The sequence below is a fragment of the Sorex fumeus genome, unplaced genomic scaffold (assembly GCF_029834395.1).
Source record: "Sorex fumeus unplaced genomic scaffold, SorFum_2.1 ptg000018l, whole genome shotgun sequence".
NCBI lineage: Eukaryota > Metazoa > Chordata > Mammalia > Eulipotyphla > Soricidae > Sorex > Sorex fumeus.
In genome coordinates, this window is record NW_026606075.1 from 25158094 (window position 1) to 25172389 (window position 14296).

The window sequence follows — 14296 nt, forward strand, 5'->3', positions numbered from 1 at the left end:
GATGTCAAAAATTCAGAAGACAGTCTTCTCAAAAGAATACACTTTGTTTGTGTTTGGGTCATAGCCAGTGGTGCTTGGTGGGTGAGGGCGGAGGGTGTCCTGGTGGTGCTGGGGAGCACACACGGTGTAGAATCGAACCCAACTCTGTGGTTCAAGTGCTTTACCATTGAGCTGCTCATCCCTTTTTCCAGTACCAGCCACTTAGGACAATCTGCTAGTTTGGGAGGAAGATAAGGCACTATTTGTTGAGTTCTGGGAAAATATTTCAGAAATGATCCAATCCCATGAGGATCTTGTTCCAGCCCTGCAGAAGAGAGCACCAAGGTCACTGCTGGCTCAGGGACACAATGGAAGGGGAGCCAGGCCAGTTCCTTCTCTCCGCTGGCATGCTGCAAATCTGCCAGAGCTAGGAGGGGAATGCTATTCCCACCCATTCCTGAGCGACGAGCTCCCTGGGAGAGGCAAGAGGGAGGGATGAAGGCTCCAGGGGAGAGGAACCCCCAATTTCCTGCCATAAATCAACAAACAAATCTACACACACACACACACACACAAACAACAACAACAAAAACCAAGCACTGTGCCAGCACGGAGCATACACCTGAACACTGTTCCGAAGTATTCACAACTGACCCAGGTCCAAGTATTTGACACTTGAATTTCTCTGAACGACATCTTTTATTTATTTATTGAATCACTGTGAGATACAGTTACAAAGCTTTCATGATGGAGCTTCAATCAAACAGATCAAACATCCATCCCTCCACCAGTGTGCATTTTCCACCACCAATGTCCCCAATATTGCTCCCATCAACCCCACCCTATCCCACCCCCTGCCTCTGTGGCAAGCACCTTCTTTCTTATTCTACTTTTGGGCATCATGATTTGCAATACAGATACTGAGAGGCCATCATGTTTGTCTACTTTCAGCATACATCTCCCATCTCCCTCCAACCATCACTGACTTCTCCATCCCAACTGCCTTCTCCTCCAGCATATGAGGCAGGCTTCCAAACCATGAAGCAATCCTCCTAACCATTGTCTCTACTGTCACTGGGTGTTAGTCTCATATAATGTTAGTTTATATTCTACAAAAAAGTGCAGTCATTCTATGACTGTCCCTCTCTTTCTGACTCATTTCACGTAACAGTGTATTCTCCATGTCCATGCACTTAAAAGAAAATTTCATGACTTGATTTTTTTCTAGTAGTTAAACAGCGGTAGGGCGTTCGCCTTACAAGCGGCCAACATGGCCGACCCGAGTTCGATTCCTCCGCCCCTCTCGGAGAGCCCTGCAAGCTACCTAGAGTATTCGATATGCCAGACACAGTAACAACAAAGTCTCCAATGGAGACGTTACTGGGCCCACTCGAGCAAATCGACGATCAACGGGAGGGCTTTTACCTTTACCTTTACCTTTTACCTAAATTGTAAGGATGAAACATAGTTTCTTTAACCAGTGGTCTGTTCTCAGGCACTGAGGCTGTTTCTAGATTCTGGTTATTGTGTGAACAACATCTTTTAAAAGCTCAGAGGGCCTTTATAAGCAGGGAGCACTCATCAATACTTTCTCAGGCACAGGGTCCTATGAGAAAAGTAAAATCACAGGCCCCTGGCTTCAGAAGGTACTAAATGTAACTGAGAAGGCATGGAGTTCCCAGGAGAAATGAGAGAAGCACCTGCAAGGCTGTTTGTCCTGATGTTCATGGTGAGGGTATATGAAGGAAAAAGTCTGGGAGTTAGAGGAGGGTCATTGAGCTATCAACAGGAGTCACAGGGGAAATAATTAAAAAGTGGGTAGCGGTGTGTGATCCATGGGATTTGGGCTGGAAACAGTGGAGAATTTGGAGAGGCGGGTGGCGGGATGGGGGCTAGGTAGATTAGAGAAGAAACCAAGAGGAGATTTGGGGCATTGCTGGGCTCAGGGGGAGAAGGGAACGAAGCTGAGCACATAGCAGGAAGCAGAGCCATGGAAGACCTGGATGGAAAGCATGCTGGCAGCTGCTGTCTCAGGAAAGGGAGCCCCTGGCAGCCCCCCTGGCAGAAGAGTAACATGCTGACATGGGAATTTGAGGAGATAAATCTCGAATGACAGGATGACAGATGCTCCGGAGACAACCTGCTCTGTGTGGGGTCTGGAGGGGTTGAGGGACTGGGTCAGACAGGAAGCAGCGGGACGGGAGGAAAGAGGAGGTCATTCGAGGGAGCAGGGACCGGACATGGTGACAACCTAGGAAAGGGCAAGGAAAGAGCGGTCTGCTCGGCCAGGTGGGCAGGGAGTGCTGTCCACACTCACGGTGCCAACTAGGAATCCTCCCTGGACCTCGAACTTTCCTCTGCTGAAGGGGGCAGAGGGTTAGGAGAATGGAACACAAGGTCCACCTACCCTCAGCAGCCCAGAACTCGCAGCTGGAGCAAGGAGGGGGCAGGGCAGGGCTTTGTCAGTCTTGCTTCAAACAGGCTGAATACCACACACTTGGTCCATTGCATTTTTTTTTCCATAAACCAAAAACATTTGTTGCCTTTTTCACATACACACACACAAAAACAATGTGGCTAAGTTAAAAGTCAATGTGCTAGATTGAGTTTCTAATCAAAATAAACGGCAAATTACAGCATTCTGCTATTTCCCATTGAAATGCAACCCTGTGTTCAAATAATTAATTTGGAAAGATTTAAGAAACTGCTTTAACACAATAACAAAGAATTTATGTATGACCTTTTCATAATCCATGTGCGCTGACACCTGGGACGTGAACTGACGGCTGCACGGAGTGGGAAGAGGTGAGTTGGCAATTGGGACGGTGGGAGCAGAAGCTAAGAAATTAAAAAAAAAAAAAAAGAAACTGGCAGGGCCAGAGTATAGTACAGCAGGAAGGGTGCTTGCCTTGCATGTGGCCTACCTATGTTCTATCCCTGGCATCCCATATGGCTCTCCCAAATTCCAGCAGGCCTAATTCCTGAGTGCGGGAGTAAAGCCCTGAGCACAGTCTGGTATGGTCCAAACCCACCCCACAACCCCCCTCAAGAGAAAGAAATGACTGAAAAGCAGAATATTTCAGAATTAGACTTGTAAAGATTTCTTCAAGAGAAGAAATTCCTCTGGTAATCACTCTTATTTTTAACTATATTAAATGTATCTGAAGCCAATTTAAACACAGAGTGGCAGAGTTGGGGGCATAAGGCCCATAAGCCCTTCCAAAGGGGTCTCCTCCTTGATCAGGGACCCCTTCTCCCTTCACTTACACAGAGGACTGCAAAGAATCTTCTCCTAATCCTGCCCTTGGGAGCTCATCAAGAACAAGTGTCAAGTTCTGCCAGTAAACAACCAACACACACTGACCAACAGCCAGGCTCCTGTGCTGGCCTTCAACACTGCAGAGAGAGTAAGTCATGCCTGGCTACCAGCATGACCCTGAGGCATTAAAACCAGAACCACAGCACACTGATTTCTAAGGTAATGCATGATCATCCTCTGAGCTGGGCCTCCTTCCTATCCTACCCCCACCCCCGAAAGTCAGAGGGAAGAGAAGTTGGAGCCCAGAGACCAAATGCTTCATGCCAGAGGCCAGGAGACAGGAGTGGCTGCTGGCCAGGTCTATGTTGCCTAGGTCCAGACTACGCCATGGAATGGGAGAGGAAATGATGTGCCCCACAGAGGCCTGGCTCGGGACAGTCTCCACAGACAACCCTCCAGTCCCCTCCCATCTGCTCACTGGATCCTCAAGATCTTTCTTAAATCTTTTGTCTTGCCTCCACAGAACTTTACGCAAGCCAAGAATTAACCTTGTCAAGGGTCACGAGATAAGCACAGTGATTAGAACTCATGCCTAGCGGGGCGCCTGATCTGGGTTCAATTCCTGGCATCACAATTCCCTGAGTACCAGTGGAAACCTCAGTCCTGGAATCCTCTGAGGTGTGGCCTTACCCCAGCACTGTGGGCCTGAGCAGCATCACAGCCTCTGGCCTGGCTGGCTGAGAATCACCAGCAGGACCTCTGGGCTTTCTGAGCACCATTTGGGAAGACATCCGACCCACTCCAATAAGAATTAAACCTGCCTTTCCCACATCTGCCTCAGTGGCTTCTCTTTCACACAATCCAAAGTTACAGAGCAATAAAAAAGTCTAAGTCTGATAATGATGATTTTTAATGATCAGCTAGAGTCAACTTCCTACAACAATCACACTGTAGAAACAACTGAACCGGTGCAGAGTTGCTCAGTGGCCACCTCTGAGTTGTACTAGAACAGATGATTCAACATTCTCAGCACTTAGGTTCATCCTTGAGTATGAATCATAAAAGAATGCAACGCGACACTAATTATATGATTGTTTTTGTTTCATGAGTTTTATTGAGAAATAATCCACACATCATCTACTCTCCCATTTAGGATTTATAATGCAAAGATTGTTAGTACATTCACGGGGCTAGGAGGCTATGGGCCAAGACCAATTTTAGGATATTTTCCTCACTCTAGAAAGTCTATGCTCCTAAATGATTGTTTTCCATTTACTCCCCAAACTCCCAACCCACAAGTCTATTTTTAATCTGCAATTCTGTATTCTGGACATTTAGTGGAATGGAATCATCCAATATGTGGCCTTCTGTGACAGACCTTCTCACTGAGCATAAAGTTCTCAAACTTTCAAGATTTGACTATGGAATTTATGTCATTGCTGTTTTTTATTGCTAAGTAATATTCCACTGTATATCCATATCACATTTTAGTCTTCTATTAATCAATTTATAGCCAGATGGTATTTTTCTTCCTATACACTGGCTGATTCACGACCATCTGTTATTCGTTGATTGTCTCGAGCAGGCCCCAGTAACGTCTCCTTCATCCTAGCCCTGAGATTAGTGCTATATTCAAGGCTCTTTAGGAGAATGAAACCCATCATTGTTACTGGTATTTGGCATATTGGGTACGCCACGGGGAGTTTGCCAGACTCTGCCGTGTGGGCAGGTTACATTCGGTAGCCTGCCAGTTTGTCTAAAGTAGGAACGAGATAATAAGATGTCATAATAAGATGTCGCGCGGCCACAAATGTGGCCGCGCGGTTCCAGGAGCTGGTTTTTATAGTCTCTGAGTCTTGGCCGTTGATGGAATTACACGGCGCCAAGGGGCCAGTTGGTGGGTGTGACCCCCGCCTACTGGAATTCGGAGGATCTGGGTGGAGGATGCTCAGCCCTGATCCGAGTAGGCTTGGAGATCTCAGTCCCCCCGGGACCCGCTTGCCATGGTTCCTCTGCCGGTACCTTCAGGTGTGCGGAGAGTGGTCTCAGCATGGTGGTGGCTGGTCCTGGAGGTCTTCGGCTGCCAGAACCCTGGTCGGGGCGGGGAGGAAAGCTCAACCCGCTCCCCTCCAAGGGGCCCTGGCGAGGACAGACTGGCTGATTCATAATGATATAAACATTAGTTCTTAAATTGATTGTTTTTGTGGGGCTCAATTTGAACCAAAGGTCTCACACATGCAAAGTATCTGCTCTACTGCTACGCTACATCATGACCTTTGCAGGGCCTGAGTTTCTGCAGGATGCATACTCCCATTCATATACTCTCACTTTTCTTCAATGTGTACCTGAGAAAGGGAATTTCTGGGTCATGAGGTAACTCTGTATCTTTCAAGAATTTGTGGGCCAGGGTTGGTAAGAGTATAGCAGGTAGGGTGGTGCTTGCCTTGCACATGGCAAATCTGGGTGTGATAGTGGCATGTGGTTCCCTGAGTCCTACAGAAGTGATCCCTGAGTACAGAGCCAGGAGTAAGCCTGACCACTGCTGTGTGTGACCACAAATAAAAACCAAAACTTCTGGGTTAAGAGATTACAGGGATTAAGGCACTTGCCTTGCAGGTGATTAAGCCAGGTTTGATCTCTGGCACCACATATGGTACCCTGAGTACCACCAGGAGTGATCTGTGAGCAAAGAGCAAAACAGTAAGCTGTGAGCACAACTTGGTATGGGCCAAAATCTCAGCCCCCTCCCCGCCCAAATCCCCTAAAACTTCCATACTGTTTTCGAAAGTAGCTGCAAAGTTCAACATTCTCCCCAACTTCCTGACATCCTTCTTTTAGGTCATAGTCATCTAACAGAAAAAGAGTAGCATTTCATTAAGATTTTGATTTTTATCTCCCAGCTAGCTAATTTTTAAGTGCATATTATGACATTTATGTAATCTCTACTTAGACTCATTGCTAATTCAATAGCAGTTGGGTTGCCTTTTTAAAAGTGAGTTATGTACATGGAATTTATATATTCAACATGTGTGTGTATATCTGTGTGTGTATTTAAACACATAAGTCTCTTGTTGGATACATGGTTTGAAAATATTTTTTATATTATCTTTGAAAGCACAATTAAACATTTGTTTATTGAAGCAAACTGGTTTTTGTTGAAATAAATTTAGAGAAATGTGAGGGGGGAGAAAGAGAGATGTGTTCAAGAGAGAACATGGATTTCTCCAGAAAAGGGAAAAAAAACCTAAAAAACTTTTTTAATGAATTAAATTTACTTAAAATGTTATATGCCATTTTGGCATCATATTCAAAAATAGTATTGCTTAACTGAAGGCCACAAATATTTCCCCATGTTTTGAGCTTTATTTTTTATAATTTTATATGTCACTTTCTTTCTTTCTATAGTTGGTATGAGGTGAAGGTGCAAAATCATTCTTTTGCATCTGACTATCCAGTTGTCCAAGCACCATTGGTTGAACAGATTGTACTTTCTCCCATTAAATGGATGTGGCCTCCTTGTTGGAAATCAGTTGTAAACTTAAAAAGTTACTTCTAGTCTCTAATTCTGTTCCAGGGTGGAAGAATTCCCTTCCCACCAGGATTACTTTTCTCTCTCTCTACAGAGGAAACTTGGGTCACTTCCTGGGCACAAAGAAACAAAACAGAAATAAAAGGAATTTCCTTTTTTCACTCATGGCATTGCTTTTCCATATGTTTATTCTGAGCTGAGGCAGCTTCCATATCGACCAAGTATACATGGGCAAGGTCAGCAGTGAGATGGGCAGGGAGGGCTAAGGGGAAGGGAAAGACAGAACTTTTCTAGTTTCAGGCCAAGTCCAGAAGAGAATTAACATCATTTTGTCTTGCAAGAGGCAAAAAAAATTTTTTTTAAATCTGAGATAAGTAATCTATTTTTTTTTTCACTATTTTGCTCCTTGCAAGAACATATGAAAGTTGTTTGGCTGGGGCCTCTGCTATCTGAGTTGTTATTCAGGAAATCACCACCCATAAATCTTGGTCTCTATCAAGCGGCACCATGCGCAATAAAGGTCCCAAAAGAAGACCTGCTGGCCAAGAGGAGAAAATGAGGTGGTTTTTAATTCCTGCACAAGTTATGTCACTACAGTGCCCTGCTCCATGGACTCGCAAGTATCCTGAGTCAATTTCTCTCCACTGTTTTGAAAACCAGCATACCAACATTTTACAAAGAATAAACACAGTGGCCAGATATTTTTATATGCATAGTATAACCAGTCACCTTTTGAGCCAATAGGAAGTGAAATGTCAGCAGGAGTAGATTAAGTTCTCGTGGGAACCTTTTTCATTCACTGGAGAGTCACAACAGTCCTCAAAATTCTATTAAACTCACGAGCTCAGGGAGATGGGGTGCAGGCAGACACACATCGCACAACCGAAGAGGGGCTTCTGTGGACCCTCATCTTTCCTGTACACAAAAGCTATTTGATTCACTGTAAGACATGGCATGGAATGATTAAATAACATCACTGAAACACTGATAAGTAAAACCATGAATAGGAGGTAAGACACTGCCAGGAATGAAGCCGGAACGAAGCTAGAGGACTATCCTCTCCCTCTCTTTTAGGTGTGCGATAACAGAGCAGAATCTGTTGATTGGGTAGGGTGCTTGCTTTGCATGCAACTGACCCAGGTTCAATCCCCAGAATCACTTATGGTCCCCCAAACCCTGCCAGGAGCAATCCCTGAGTGCAGAGCCAGTAGTAAACCCTGAGCATTGCCAGGTGTGGACCCCCAAATACAAAAACAAACACAAACCACAAAGAATCTGTTGAGTTTAGCCAACTCCTAAAAGGTGCTCCAAGAACACAAGCTATGTGGGAGGGGGAGAAGGGTGTGAGGGGGCGTCCGATGAGTTCAGAGGAAGTTGTGTTCCGTGATGTCTCTTCCAGATTGGTAATTGGCATAAACTTCCTGAGAGCTCTGAGAATTTTTCTTTTTAATTTTTAACTTTTTATTTTTGGCACATACAGGATCCTCCATGAGCTCTATTACGGATTCATTACCAGGATCTCACCATTCTACAAGGAAGTGATCATCCATGTCAAGAGAGGGGTTTGGCAGGGTAATACCATCTCACCGAAACTCTTCAGTGCCACCCTCGAGAATGTCATGCGACGACTGGAATGGGAAGGAATGAGAGTGAAGATAGATGGTCGGCAACTACACCACCTCTGCTTCGCTGATGATATCATTCTAATAACACCAAACATTAGCCAAGCAGCACAAATGCTGCCCGACTTCGACCATGAGTGTGAAAAGATCGGACTAGAGCTGAATCTCACAAAGACAATGTTTATGAGAAATGGTCTCATTCCTGACATTCCATTCACTCTCAACAGAACAAACATCTCTGAATGCAACAGTTATGTGTACCTAGGTCGAGAAGTCAACATGACGAATGACCTGGAATCTGAGTTGCGCAGGAGGAAGAGAGCAGCTTGGAACGCCTTAAAGAGTGTCGAGGAAATAACTAAGAGGATGAAGAACCTCTGGCTTCAGGCACATCTCTTTGATTCCACTGTTCTTCCTGCATGAACATATGCTTCAGAGACCTGAGCCCTACGAAAACAGGATGAGAACGCTATTCGGGTCTACCAAAGAGGAATCGAAAGAGCTATGCTTGGAGTATCACGCTTCACTCAAATGAGAGAAAGAATCCAGAGTTCTGACCTCCATTGACAGTCAAGAATCAGGGATGCTGTCTCCTTTGCCATTGAAAATCAGATGGGCTGGACACGTAATGAGATTTGGAGATGACCGCTGGACTAGAGCCATTACCGACTGGATTCCACAGGACGACAAAAGATCGCCACCCACCTATGAGATGGTCAGACTTCTTCATCAAACCCTGAATAATTGGTTTGAGGCTCTTCGTGTTCCTAGAACAAGCAGACAGGGCTACACAAGCATGCAACAGGGATGGATGGAAACGTTACTGGCGCCCACTCAAGCAAATCGATGAGTTAAAAGGATGTTAAGTGATCAAGTGATTTTTGGCACCATGACTTACAATACTGTTAATGATAGGGATTTATGAATACAACATACCAACTGTGCACCCTCCACTGAAAATTTCTAAGGGATCAAGTTGAATTGCTTCTATCCCAACATTTGTCCAACGGTTGAGTACAGAAACTCCTTTTCCTGGGAGCATTTGATAACTTTTCAATCAGGAGACAGCAGGCAGCACACAGAAGCAGTACCATGTAAAGACTAACATCATCATAATAGGTTCAAAGCCAAGTTTCAGCACAATTGCAGTTTTCTCTTTAAAATCAACATTTTCAGTAGTGGGAAAGATAATACAGTGGGTAGAACAATTGCTTTACATGCAACAGTCTCTGGTCCAATCCCTGGGACCACATAGTCCCTCCGCATCCTGCAGAAGTAATTCCAGCGCACCACTGGGTGTGGCCCCCAAACCAAATAAATCAAATAAAATTAACATATCTGATTTCCTAATAGTATATAATACAGAGATAATCTATATAGTACAGAGACAGCACTTGCCTAGCATGCAACTGACCCAGGCTTGATCCCCAGCAACCCACATGACCCCCTGATCTCTGCTGGGAGTGATTCCTGACCACCAAGCCAGGAGTAAGCCCTGAGCACCACCAGTTATGGCTCCAAACTCCCCTAAATTAAAATGAACATATTCACAGTGTCTCCCCTTGGAGGGCTGTAAGGAAAGTAAACGAGCATTTATGTGAACTATTAAAGACTGTGCCCCCACACAGAAAACACAGCGAACATTAACCAGCAGAGCTGGTGTGTCTCCAAGCTCCAATCTGGCCTCTGTCCCTCACCAGATGTGCTACCTTGACAGATCAATTCATCCAGTTAATATTTTTTGTGCTGCTAGTACTTTCCACACACTGTTCCAAATGGTGAATCAGGCAAAATCCCTTACAGAGGAGAAAGTGCCCAATTCTCACGGAGGCTAGGGAATCACCCATTCAATGTGGTTTTGAAGATTAAACAAAGTGGCACCAGCAGAGTGTTAGCAGCTGAGAGCTGGAAGCCAGAAGTCACTCACAGGCTTTTCTCTCTTAAAAAAAATATGTGAAAGGATCCCTGTGTGAACGATTTCTTAGAGAAGCAGACTTGATGAATTGTTATGCCTGTTCTCTCTCTATGTCCCCTTAGGTGTGGGATGACGTAGAAAAGGAAAATAAGCAGAGTGGACACAGACACTGATGAATATTAAGAAGCCTAAAAACTTTGTGCCCCAAATTTGTTGCAGGGCCAATGAAGGTTTGACAATTAGTTCTAAAAAATTTAGAAATATCTTTCCACAGAACCTACTGCTATTCAGAAACACTGTCCATTGGCAGTCAGACTTCTACTGATGTGCTATTTATTAGACTTGGCTCAGTCAGTTTTCTGCCTATGATGTATCACACAGATACAAACCACACATTAGAGAGACAGCTGGCCTGGCATACACAGATGCACAAAAAAACGAGACAGACTTTTACATGTGCTAAAATATTAAGGTAGGCAGGCATTGCACAAAGCAATGAGTCTGCAAGATAAAACAAAATGATGAAAACATGCATTTGTTCTTAATCTTACAATGCACATCAAGCTGAAATTTGGTCTTAATCTTCAAAATATGGTTGAGAGAGAGAGAGAGAGAGAGGAGCTGAGCTGACACCTAGTATATTCATTATGATCTGAGTTCTTCTTAAGCCACTTGACTCAAGTATCAAATATTAATTACGCTTTCAAAAATACTTTGAATTAAATATTTTAAATAAAATACTTTTATGTGGGGGAAAAAAGAGAAGATACAAAAGATAGTCAATAAATAATATGGATTAAATTGTCGATGGCAGGGTTTGCAGAGATAATACAGCAGGTAGGGTGTATGCCTTGCTCTCAGTCAACAGAGGTTCAATCCCTGGCATCCCATATGGTCCCCTGAGCACTACCAGGAATGATCCCTAACTGCAAGAACCGGGGAAAGAACTGAGCATCAATGGATGTTAATCAAAACCAAAAATCAACATCAAAAAAAGTAATCAATGTCTTGGGGCTAGAGAGACAGTTCAGGGATTAAGGCTTTAGCCATGCATGTGGACAACCCAGTTAGAGCCTTGGCACTGTACATGGTTCCTTCAACACTACCAGGAGTGATTCCTCAGCACTGCCAGGAATAGTCCAAAGACATACAAATAAAATCCATGTGTGAAAAGAAATGTTGGGGCTGGAGTGATAGTATAATGGGTGGGGCATTGGCCTTGCACGAGGCCAACCAGGGTTCGATCCCTGGCATTCCATATGATCCCCTGAGCACTGCCAGGAGGAATTCCTGAGTGCAGAGCCAGGAGTACTCCCTGAGCATGATCAGGTGTGACCCAATTCCCACCCCCCCCAAGAAAAAAAAACAGTTAAATAACTGGAAATAAAGCTTATCTCTTTAAAAATAAAGAAGAAAACAGAAAACAGAAAGGCTTGGAACCTAAGTATTCAGCATTCCAGAGAGCACAAAAACAGGACAAATCATATCTTCCTGGAAGTTTCTGATGTTTTTTATACTATTGTTCAAACATTTGATTCTACAAATTCTCAGCCAGACAGCCTTCTCCATGTGTGAACATGTCTGAACTAGAAGTACAAACTTTATGGAAAGTAATCTGATATAACAGCAAATAATCACTGCAAACTATTAAACCTAGAGCACGTAAAAGTTTCACTTACTTTTCTCTTAACACTGAGTCATCACTTCCTTTTGAAAAGGGAAGAAATCATGAAAGATGTCATCTCTTGCCCATGATCATACACAGGCAGAGAAAAACAAAATCTGGAAGAATACATCAAGAACCATAAAGCAGAAAAAAGAAAGCACAATCCAGACATTCTATTTCGTGACAGTTGTTCCATAAACTGAGCTGAGCCAAATTTTGAGCAACACAAAAACTGGAAACAACCTAAGTATCTAACAAAATTATGTGTCCACCATTGGAGAGAACACTGTCATACTCTTAGAGAGATTTCCAAGGAATTTTTTTTTAATTTTTATTAGTGAAACACCATGAGGTACAGTTGTAGATTTACAAATTTTTGTGCTTGGGTTTCGATTATACAATGATCAAGTACCCATCCCTCCACCAGTGCCCATTTTCTACCACCATGGATCCCAGCATCCCTCCCACACCCATCCCCCCATCTCATCCTGCCTCTGTGGCAGGGTATTCCCTTTTGTTCTCTCTCTCCTTTTGGGTGTTATGGTTTGCAAAAGAGGCATTGAGTGGCAATCATGTTCAGTCCATAGTCTACTTTCAACATGTATCTCCCCTCCTGGGAGGATCCTCCAAACACCCTTTATTTGGTGCTCCCTTCTCTGTCTGAGCTGCCCTTTCCCTTAGAGTGCCCGGCTGGCCTCTAAGCCATGGAGTAATCCTCCTGGTACTGATCTCGGCTATTCTTGGGTATTAATCTCCTATTTTGTTACTTTATGTCCCCCAGATGAATGCAATCTTTTTATGTCTATCCTTCTCTTTCTGACTCATTTCGCTTAGCATGATACTTTCCATGCAGTACCACTTGTATGTAAAATTCGTGACTTCATCTTTTCTAACAGCTACATAGTACTCCATTGTGTAGATGTACCAAAGTTTCTTTAACCAGTCATCTGTTCTTGGGCACTCAGGTTTCTTCCAGTTTCTGGCTACTGTAAAGAGTGCTGCAATCAGCTTGGAGCAGAAAAGTGAAAGGACTATGCGTTAATCCAGGCAATCATTTCTGCCCAGAGAGGAAAGGGTGTTGCTCCCTTCTGCCCTCCTCCCTCTGGAAAGAAAGATGGCGGCCACATGGGGGCCTTGTGGACAGCAGGTATGAGCCGGGGGTGTGGGGGCGACTAAAACCTCATGGGAAGGGGGGCATTCTGGTCCGTCCTTCACGCCCTACCGAGGTCACCAGTTGCCCCCACGAGCGGCTCTCCAGCACAGCCACGGCCCCAGAAGCACAAGGACTTAATGCAGAACCCAGCAGCTTGGAGCAGAAAAGTGAACGGACTATGCATTGATCCAGGCCATCAAGTCTGCCGGAGGGGAAAGGGTGTTGCCCCATTCGCCCTCTCCTCTCTGGAAAGAAAGATGGCGGCCACATGGGAGCCTTGTGGACAGCAGGTATGAGCCGGGAGTGTGGGGGCGACTCAAACCTCATGGGAAGGGGGGCGTTCCAGTCCGTCCTTCACGCCCTACCGAGGTCACCAGTTGCCCCCCACGAGCGGCTCTCGAGCACGGCCACGGCCCCAGAAGCACAAGGGCTTAATGCAGAACCCAGCAGCTTGGAGCAGAAAAGTGAAAGGACTATGCATTGATCCAGGCCATCAAGTCTGCCGGAGGGGAAAGGGTGTTGCCCCATTCGCCCTCTCCTCTCTGGAAAGAAAGATGGCGGCCACATGGGAGCCTTGTGGACAGCAGGTATGAGCCGGGAGTGTGGGGGCAACTAAAACCTCATGGGAAGGGGGGCGTTTCGGTCCGCCCTTCACGCCCTACCGAGGCCACCAGTTGCCCCCACGAGCGGCTCTCCAGCACGGCCACGGCCCCAGAAGCACAAGGACTTAATGCAGAACCCAGCAGCTTGGAGCAGAAAAGTGAAAGGACTATGCATTGATCCAGGCCATCAAGTCTGCCGGAGGGGAAAGGGTGTTGCCCCATTCGCCCTCTCCTCTCTGGAAAGAAAGATGGCAGCCACATGGGAGCCTTGTGGACAGCAGGTATGAGCCGGGAGTGTGGGGGCGACTAAAACCTCATGGGAAGGGGGGCGTTTCGCTCCACCCTTCACGCCCTACCGAGGCCACTGGTTGCCCCCCGCGAGCGGCTCTCCAGCACGGCAGGACTCCAGAACACAGAAACCAATTTCTTAACTATCTGACTTTCAGTAGAAATACTTCCAGGGTCAATAGGTAAAAGAGCAGAAATCCAAAACCAACATTTAATTCTTGAACCCAGCCGTAGAAAGCAAATCACTTCACAATGCTTTTTCAGCATGTCTGATTTGCGGGGG

At 45.3% G+C, this 14296-nt stretch overlaps 1 protein-coding gene across 1 annotated transcript in view; it reads right to left on the bottom strand.

The window, feature by feature from the left end:
- IQGAP2 (IQ motif containing GTPase activating protein 2) overlaps positions 1-14296 on the bottom strand; it is a 302579-nt gene that overhangs the window by 142348 nt on the left and 145935 nt on the right. The window lies entirely within an intron of this gene.